Raw genomic sequence first — 10,915 nt, 5'->3', positions numbered from 1 at the left:
CAAAGGGCCCACCGGGCCTTTGAGATTAGGGGCCCCGTGCAACTTGACTCGACTCAGGCACGTCGAGTGTCGAGTATCGGGAGAACGGACAGCATAGCGGCTCGATGCTCGAAACAAAACAAACTCAGTCGTTATTAGGACCGAGTTATCAGCTTTTAGCGTGTGCGTCATATTAGCGGTTCACGGTACTTTAGTTTGGACGCATTTTTCTTCAACCCAATCTTCGCTACTTTGAGTTTTAGTTTTTGCAGCCACCACCACAGATGTTGTTCTATCGACAATATCCATTTCATTGGCAAAGCAGACGAACTAACTAGATTTGCTGACGATTGTGCCTGTGTGTTGCTCCTTTCATAACATCCTGTAACGACATGTTGTACAGCCCACCTGAGGGACCATCACGTTAATAAAGTCCACTGCGAGGTTAGAATGGCCATGATTTTACGGTCGATGGTAACATACGCAACTTTGAAATCAATGAAATAATTGTGCGTAGAATTCTGTATTCATGAACTTCTTGGAGGATCTGCCGCAGCGTGAATATTTGATTCTTTATTGACCGTGCTTCAGCGAACCCGGAAGAGAACTTTCCACATTCTGATAAGTGCCACTGCGCATTTTTGCCAGCAATGCAACGTTTTCCTCATCTATCACCCATTCATATTTCAAATAAGCGTATCAAATCAAATTAAGTATCAAAGTACCAAATAAGCGGATTTTATAAATGATAGGATGTCAACAGTTCAATATAGATAAGTAGCTTACTGCGTCTTCACATCAGAACAAAACAGTTCATAGTGCAGGCGATTCCCGTGCCGAGTTATAGCTATCCCTGGGATTAAACTCTTGGATTCTCCTATAAGAATTCTGCTTCTATAAGTAAGGTATTCTGTGCGAATCCTCTGCAGAATTTCTTCTCGCGATTCCAATGTGAGGAATGCCCGATACTCTGCGCGAATCTTTTTGGTTCGTCCTGATAGAGCTGCGGAAAAAAGAACCCACCGTCTAAAAATGTCAGTACGAAGAGCACGTGCTCGTCAGTCCAGAGGAGAGGTTCGCCAGCAACAACACACGGAGTTTCTACAAAGCGGTCAGGTGCAAGAATTTTGCCATGCCTGTGATGTGCAATGATAGTGCTGGCAACCTGCTTACTGACAAAACGACGGTAGCAGCCAGGTGGAAGAGTATTTCCAGACGCTGTTGAATAGAGAAGTAAACAGGAAGATCAGCAGGTACAGGAAAAGAATTTTGAGCGACGGCCAAACTGTGGAGCCATTAACACAGGAGGAGGTCAAAAAAGCAATCAGTGAGCTGAAAAACGGTAAGGTTGCTGTAAAGGATGGTATCCTGGCTGTACTTCTTAAAACGAGGAGCGAGCAGCTGTACGAAACAATTCGCCACCTCATTGTCAGGAATAGAATATGGGACGAAAATAAATATCGGAGGAGTGGTTGATTGGCCTCATTTCCCATAATTTTAAAAACGGACATCGACTTGAGAGTACAAACTATCGAGACATTACGTTGCTCAATTTTGCCTATAAGGTGCTCTCCCTATCGTGTGTGGCTGAGTTCGTTAGCTGAGTTCTTCGTCGGCGAGTTTCAAGCTGGTTTTCATGAGGGTCGCTTCACGATGGATCAGGTATTTACCCTGCGTCTAGTAACTGACGAGTTCCGGGAATACAACTTGCAGATTCATCATATTTTTATTATTTTTATGGATTTCAAGGCAGCATACGATTCAGTAAAACGAAATGAGCTGTGACAGTTAACTCTAGGACATGGTTTTCCCACAGAACTAGTTACGTTGATTCGTGTGACGCTGGATGAGTAAAAATTATAAGTCAGAATAGCAGATGAGACCTCACGTGCTTCTTGATTTTGCGGATGACGTCGATATTACCAAAATCAAAAGTACAGCAGCGAAAGAAGCCTTTAGGTCATTTATTGAGAAATTGGGACTTACCATTAGCACCGCCAAAACGAAGTACATGGCGTGGAAATCCAAATGGTGTTGGTGTCGAAGAGGAACTGAATATATTTTGATATGCTCGTGATATGTGACAACGATGTAAGTCGCAAAATAAAACGACTAATTGCAGCTGCGAATTGGCCTTTACGGAGGCATTACATTTTGTTGCTGAAGTCCTGTAGCTTGCAAATTCGCATAAACTGATGCTCTAGAGAACACTAATCCTCTCGGTGGCCCTTTACGGACATGAATCATGGACGCTAAAAGAAGCTGATCGACGAATGCTTGGGGTTTTAGCGTAAAGTTTAGCAAAATCCAAAATGGCGTGTAGCGCAGATGCATGAAACACGAGCTGTATTAAGAATGTAAATATGCTGTTATAATGAAGATAGTACAGTGTGACAGTCTGCGCTGGGATTGTCACGTGTCTAGAATGCCCGACGAAAGAGTAACCAAAATTATTTTAATCATAGAATCAAGAAGAGACCGTAGACTTCAGAGAAGATATCGCCACTGAAGTAAACTAAGTATGGAGCTTAACCCGACAGTTCGATATTTATAAGTAGTCAAATAACTGCGGATGAAATACTAATTCTACTTTAAAATACTCAGAATTGAAGCTAGTAATATTTTCTGAGCTTGGACCCCAACAGCTCAACTTAAATGGTTTCATGAATCACGGGGCCCCAGCAATTGAACATTCGTGAGTCGTAGAAAAAGTTCAATTGAAAGAGAAATTTTGGTTTAAAGTTCGGGTCCCCAACAGTCCCATTTGAAGCTGAATTTTCAATCACCAAATCGGTTGATTTCATAAATCATGGGGCCCCAGCGATCGGACATTCGTGAGTCATAGAAAAAGTTTAATTGAAAGAGAAATTATGGTTTAAAGTTCGGGGCCCCAACAGTTGCATTTGAAGCTGAATTTTCAATCATCAAATCGGTTCATTTCATGAATCATGGGGCCCCGGCGATCGAACATTCGTGAGTCATAGAAAAAGTTTGATTGAAAGAGAAATTTTGGTTTGAAGTTCGGGGCCCCAACAGTTAGTTGCATTTGAAGCTGAATTTTCAATCATCAAATCGGTTGATTTCATAAATCATGGGGCCCCAGCAATTGAACATTCGTGAGTCGTAGAAAGAGTTTAACTGAAATAAAAATTTTGGAAAATCTCATTTTGTGTAACGACGAAATTTTTACTGGGGCCCACCGGGCATTTGCCCGGTTGCCCGGTGGGCCAGTCCGCCCCTGTTCAGGTTTGGATACTCACATTAAGGAACCGATATTGCAGATTGCATAAAAAATTTAACATCAAAAGTGCGCAATCGCTCATAAAAGTGTTATTTTAGATTGCGTCGTTACTGTATTTTCCGCGTACTCATTGCTTGGGATATAACAAAAAAGTTACGAACACTGTTATAAATCGGTTGTGGGCTACCACTCTCCAATTCCTTAGACACCGAGTACTGTCCGCCAGATCTTGCTCCATCTGGTCTAACCATCTTGCTCGCTGCGCTCTTGGTTGTCTTGTTCCTACCGGATTTGGGGCGCACACCACCTTTGCACGATAGTTGGCCGGCATTCTTGCAACATGCCCTGCCCATCGTATCCTTCCAGCTTTAGCGACCTTTTGGGTACTGGGTTCGCCAAAGAGCTTTTTTTACAATTTTTTATACATACAATCAGCAATAAATTGTTTAGTAAGCGAACACATTTCGATGCAATCCTGTGATTTTACATCTTTTGACATGCACATATTTGGAACATCGCAAATCATTTAAAATTACGTGTTATTTCACAATCTGAAATATCGTAGCGTGTGTTCCATACATGTAGGCTTATTTATTATATTTGGCTTGATTTAAAAATATATCTTTAAAAACGGTTAAGACTATTTACGTTTTATTTAATGGAAAAATATATGCGATTTTGATTACGTGTTCATTAATTTATAGGCATTTCAGTTTACGTCAAATGTTAGATTTATTTTTGCGTTATCGGTCCATTTTAATATGTCTTGATAACTTCGGTGGAAGTTGCCGAATAAAGCACAGCCTGCGTGGCGAACAAATGCCGACGGAAAATATAAAAGGTTTAAAAAAAACTGATGCACATGGTTCTTCCCGCGTTTAGATTAAACCACTTACGCTGATTCTAAAAGTAATTGCATAATAGTTCAATTTTATTGACAATAGCGTTATTTTGCTGTTCGATATTAATATTAGATTTTCATAATCAGGCCTATAATTATTTCGTCAGTTTTTGAAAGTTTCAGCCTTTAAATATTTTATTTCGCTATTCGAACCAGATGCGCAGATACAAACCTTTGTAAATCATGTAAATCATTGTATGACAAAGTTATAAATTTTTGTATGCGTGTATATGATTTTCTTTAACAGTTTCTTAACAGAGTGTTAAATCGAATCTCTTAACAAGAAGAATTTCATACTTCGAGTTTCTTTCTAACCGAAAGTCTTTTTTCGATGACATTGTCCTTTTCGATCAGACAAACCACGGACGTCTATGTTTAAATATTAATCCTTTCATTCGTGCATATGTAATTGATATGCATCTGTTTATACTGCAATCCTGGGGATCAGCGCACCTTACAAGATGTCCGTAATTGGTTAGTAAGTTGTCTTCGGATGTGTGTACAAACAAAACTCGTGAACACAGGTATATAGACACGGACGTTGAGCAAAATAGATGCTGTCCAGTGAGCTTCTACAACTGTGAAAGAGCATGTAAATCTGAATAATAAACGACTAATGACTAGGCCAGACATTTGGTCTCTCGTCACTCAGCCTGTGGTAAATCTCGTCACACTGTTCAGCGCTCAGGCCACCCTCCGATGTGCACACCCGTACCGTAACCGATGAATTCTTACGCGGATTCGGTTCCAACAATCGTTGACCACAATCAGCCGTCACTGTCTGACTCTCACACAGTGCGGACGTATGGTTTCTTCGCAGGCTCTTACCGCAGAATTGGTAAACATTTATCGACAACATAGCTCAATCGTCCAAACAGGGAGGGAATCGATTGTTTTCGCCCCCAGAAGTCCAACTGCGGAAAGCTACTGTTTGTAGGTTTAATTGAGCTTTACTGGATGTAAATTGGCGCTTGCTGTATGTGTGTATATCGAATCAACACGACCAACATTGCTGATGGATTGAAAGCATAGAGATAAATGAGCATTAAAATCAATGAAATATGTTTTTGACTGCCTTAGTTTACGATTTCGTTTATAAACTATAATTGTATAATAGATCTTGGATACAATTTTTGGATCCTCAGTTTTCTATATAAGACTACATACCTGATTGCTGTCAAAAAAAAGAAAACAATATTTTTATTTGAGATTTTGATTCTATAAACTTTTTGCTTATTTTGCTACTAATTTGATACCAAAAAAGAATGTAATTAAGTCATTAAATTATTAAATCTTCAGATCTTTAAATCATTAAATCATTAAATCATTAAATCATTAAATCATCGAGGTTGTTCAGTCAGTTTTACCAAATATTTTATAATATCAATATGGGTCACTTCAAGAGCCCAACTCTACCGACGAAAAAGTTGACTTAATAAGTCTTGTTCCTAAACCTTCGATGTAAATTCTGGAGTTCCACAAGGTTGCAATCTTGTACCATTATTCTTTATTGTTTTAATGAACGATTTACCTGAGTACAACAATGATGCGTTCGTGCTGGTGTACGCCGATGACCGCTATTGTAGGAACATTTTCCACTGTTAGAGGAACATTACCATTGCTGTAGGCGCACAGACTTATGTTAGGAAAAGCAATATTTTAGATATATCACGAACAAACAGACGGCACTCGCGTTAATTTCATCGTCCATTCAAAAACTACTCATTTTTCAAAAAAAGCATGTTTTGCAACATGGACACATCGCGACGCTCGAGTGTTGCTTCGAGTTTTCAGTATAAAACCATACAAATGTAAAGATGCCACAGTATAAAACCCTGTAAATGCAAGCTACTTCGCAATATGCAAAACAGAGGGTGCTAGTGTACAAGCAAAATGTGTAGGACGATGGTTTCCACAACATTTTCTTCTATGTGTCATGCCAGCTCGTCACTAGATATAGTATACTCGAATCTTCGGCAAATTGATAAGAAGTCCGAATTAAGTAAGAACACATTATTGGAACCACTCTAATTAAAAAACATACACACTTAAAAATTTTGCCGAGATTTGGACAGCTGAGCGTTCGGCAAATTTTTTTATGATGCCAAACGTTAGTAAAGATCCGTAAACGTCGATTTGCAAAACTGAAATTTTTGCCGAACGCTCGGTTGTCCAAATCTCGGCAAATTTTGCTGAGTTTTTTAAGTGTGTACATTATTGGAATTGATGTCCAAGTGCAAAACAGTCTCGAACAAACCAAAGTTTTCCGGGCAGTGTAAATAACATCAATGTAATTCTTTGTACGCCAGAAAACCGTCTTGTAAAGTGGTATAAAGCTAAATGGTTATTGAAAATGCCAATAACTAGGGTACAGGAGGGTATTTTGAGCCCATTAAGCGGAAGTCTGAACAATATTCAGGAATTACGTTGAAACTATATTTATTCGAGACAAGATTTTTATACCAGTTGATGGAATAATATTTACTGAATATCGGCGTGTATTTTGATCTTAATGAAACGCTACTGAATTTGAGGTATAATCGCGAGAAATGATAAAGTCGCTGCGACTGAATTGGGTCTATTTTTTATAGTGGTGTCTGTTTTTTTTAAATCCGACGGGCCGAACTAGCCAGCACAGGGATTAAATGCTTTTCAAAAACAGATCAAAAGATATACCGATAGATAACATGTCGGTATTGCCTAGATACCGGCTCATTGAAGTTAACTAGTTTTGCAGTGACAATAACTTGCTGCTGGCGCTAGTGTATCATTGAACCGTACATGTACACTAGTACCAGAAGCAAGTGGTTGTCAGTGGTGTTACTAGGTATGTTAACCAGATAGAAGAGTTTCAGGAGTAATTACCTCACATGTTGGTAGTAGTGTAACTAGAGCACCATAGGCTGAAATTAAAAACAAAATGCTGCAAGTGCTAGTGAATGAAAATTGATTTATATTTTCATATCAGAGGGGAATTTTTGTGTTCTTCCGTGATAAAAAGAAGTAGAATTGTTCTGTGATAGCATATTCACAGCTGTTTAGTTTCTAGAATAAGTAAACGTGATCATAATTGTGTGTTTTCCAAACCATCATAATGAGCGGATACGCGTAAGCGATTGCTGCTGGTTTTTTCAGCCTAATTAAGTGCCAGTGGAAAAACAGTGGTTTTGATGTTTATTGAACAAAATTTAGCAAATTACTTACATTTTTATGAAAATAGTTATAACACATTAAAGCCTATGAGTGCTACATTCGTATTCGTCAGTATTGTTATATAGCGGCAAAGTTTTTATTTGGGAAAGTGTAGCCATAAAAGGTAATGTATGCCGAAATTAGTAGCGAGCTGGGAATAGCCTCCCGTACCCTACCTAGCACATTAGCGCACCGATGAATGTTAATTCCATGGAGATGGAGATCAAATCAACTAGCTAGGATATTCGACAATAATTGGCGTGAATCTGATTCCGATATCTGATGCCGCAATGCCATATATGCGGTACTCTGGAAGCTCCACTTTTTTAGGTATATTTAGGGGAGTATCGTCGTGGTTGGGCCACGTTTTAGAATTCGCCCATTACCTTCGTTTCAAAAGAAATTTTGGAAATCTAAATTTTTCGTTGCAAAGGTCTAAGAATAAGGTATATTTCCGGAAAGTTTTGAACTGATTGCTTGGAAAATAAAAAAGTTATAGGCATTTACGTGAAGACAAAAAATGTTGTCATAGTCGGGCCATGTTGTACAGGTTGGGCCACGGCAAAAAATCTAACACGTACGTATTGAAATTCTATACAGAGACATGAAAAGAAGGAATTCCGCGAACAACGGCTCATATAGGTACAAATACCCTGTTTTTAATTGCATTTTTGCGAAATTTTGGCGATCTTGTAAAATCAATATTGCTACAATCGCCTTTTCCAACGTGTACAACTACAATGAAAAAACAGCAAAAATCTAGGTTTTTATCATATTAATTTTGCTTTATTTCAGCACATTGTACGTGACTGACATGCTCTAGCGATTATTGCGCTTCTGCGCTTAAAATTACGGTGGCCCAACCATGACTACTCAAGTGGCCCGACCTTTACAAATAGCGCTTTTCTAGTATTTCACCTTAGCCTTCCTAAACACATTACTGGAGGGAATTTTTCTATAGTCTTCCTGTGCAACACAACACGCTTCATACATTTTCAAAATTTATCTCGATAATTGCATTTCATGAATCATTTCTTGAAGAAAAGTTCATTGCGCCTGAAAAACTTTTTTTGTAAGATTTAGTCACTGAATTCAGCACGGGTGTTTTAAATACACGATTGAAACTCACAATATTGTGAAAAGTTAGCTATCATAGTAAGAAGTTTTACAATGGTTGGTTGTATCATAGATATCATGAGTTACTAAAACTGTAAAATCGTGATGGCCCGACCATAACAGTGGCCGACGATAACGACAATACCCTACTTCTTATGTGCTTGTGAATTTCGTGTGGGTGAGTTTCGTAATCATCATATTGCCCTGTTTCAAAAGTTCAAAATCATACAAAGTAATTTTCTTTCAGCTGTCATCTTTCGTGTCCCCATATAAAAATTGCCCGACGAAATTTTGCTTGCGTCGGCGATGATGCGTGTGTGTCAGTGTGAACTAGAGACACTTAATTTGTCACGCTGTAAATGATCGGTCACTCTCAATCCCATTCAGTTGATTCATTGTGCAATTTCACTGGTCCAGATCGATCATTGAGAGCAAACACCGATATGGGGCACTCTGTCTAAACTAAACTCAAATCCTAGGCGCAGGACATAGGTATAACTTGTAAAATGTTTTATAATTTTTTAACAAAATAAGGGAAACAATAACAAAATCACTTTATTCTCAATATCGATACTGCTACTTGCTTTGTAACAAGTTGAATATTCATTTCCAAACATAAAGGACCGCCATTTGATCATTTGTTTTTTTTACCAAAGTGTTTATTTGAATCAATACAACGATTTTAAATTTGCTTATAATTCAAGAAATTATGAACTGGTGTCTACCAGGGGCGTGAAATTGTCAAAATTTTGCAAACTAAACATCCATGGATGACAATTTGGAACCAACCAGCGTATCGAAAATTACAGCTAATAATAGTTAAATTATAACTAAAAGGCTGTGTTTAACTGCTTTCTAATTAATTTCAGTTGTTTTAATATGAATCAAGGCACCAGAACCAAAATTACCAAACCAATGAGCCAATGCCACCACCCTTCTGGTGTTTACGTATTAAATGGATGAAAGAAAACCGACCACAATAATATCGGTAGAGTCAGCGTAAACAATTGTTGGATGTGGACGGGAACACTTTGGCCCATGCTCACTTTTCTTTCAACGTTTAACTAAAATCTTGTATTAAAAATTTGAAAGTATCCTAAACATTGCAGTAGCCCCAGTAATTCTTGATTCTTTTCCTTTTTCGATAAATTGGCAACGACATGCATGTAAACAAACTGAAAAAAAACATTCTGATTTCATGATTCAACATTCACAGTGCAGTCGAACTGCACTCATTTTATTTTCCAACCATGGTCTAATGTCACCATTACCGTTGTCCAAAGAGCAAAATCGCCAGAAATAGAAATGTATAATTTCAGAATGGAATATAGAGTAACGATAATAAATCTGTTTTCATCAAAATCTATTTTTAAATTTGTGATCATATCTCGCAGCATGTATCTGGCGGAACACAACACCGACCTGGACAGTTGATGAGCTCCTTATTGCTGTTCGTTGCACTATTCCATAATTAGCCTCTGTTCGTTCGAAATAGGCGAAACATATGCGCTCGGTGTGTTTTGCATCCGCGGTGTATCCGCTTATGCTTGGGTTTATATGATGTACTTTACTCCTATCAAGTCATCGAATCTCGTTTTTACACATACATAAACTCATTCGGGTCCACAGCCACACCAGCCACCCACCGGAGGAAAATATGTGTGCTCCACTTTGGAAAAGAACCCCTCACATACGCATACGGATCAGCTACTTCTTTCAGACACTGGAAGAGTTAGACAAAAGTAAAACGAAAAAAAAAAAAAAAATAAAATAAAACAACAAATGAGTAGACAATTGACACTCCGCATGGCACATAAGAACTCAACACAGTGCACACAGAGCCACCACCAGCAGCTTTGCGATGCGATGTGATCCTGTCCTGAAGAGCGAGCGCCGGTTCCTGGCGTTTTGCGTAGTACATTTCCTTGGCCGCAGCAAGCAGTCGGTCGGTCCGGTCTCGACAGCAGTATCAGCATCCAATTGTTCCTTCACTACAAGTTGCATTTTCCATTTTGCTTCTGCTGCCGTTGCTGTTAAAACTATTTGCCGTTTCACTCTGCCAAATTGAGGGCATCCTTTTCCTACATTTGCTATTGGTGTGTGGTGCTGGTGTTGGTGTGCGGATACCACGCACACTGATACGCTATCGAACTTATGGTGTTTAGTGGTAGAGGCGTGTTTAAAAATAAAACCCAAATTCAGAGAAGAGCGGACACGGTGAAAAAAACTCGCTCTCTTTCCCCTCCATTGGCACTGTGGTGTGCTGATGAGGTGTCGTGCAGCGGTGAAAACCCCAGCGACCATTCTTCGTATACACGTATATGGTAGCCCTCGCAAGAAAATACATACAGATTTCGGCGGCTGCCAAAGGCGCCTCGATCGACACGGAGATTGCTGTCACATATAATTTTCCCCATTTCAGGCTGCTAAGCAGATCCGGTGGTTCACAGTGGTGCGGAGTGGTGAACGAGCAGTCTTTTTGTGTG

Source organism: Sabethes cyaneus, chromosome 2, assembly GCF_943734655.1.
Source record: "Sabethes cyaneus chromosome 2, idSabCyanKW18_F2, whole genome shotgun sequence".
NCBI lineage: Eukaryota > Metazoa > Arthropoda > Insecta > Diptera > Culicidae > Sabethes > Sabethes cyaneus.
Note: the sequence above shows the minus strand (reverse complement) of the source record.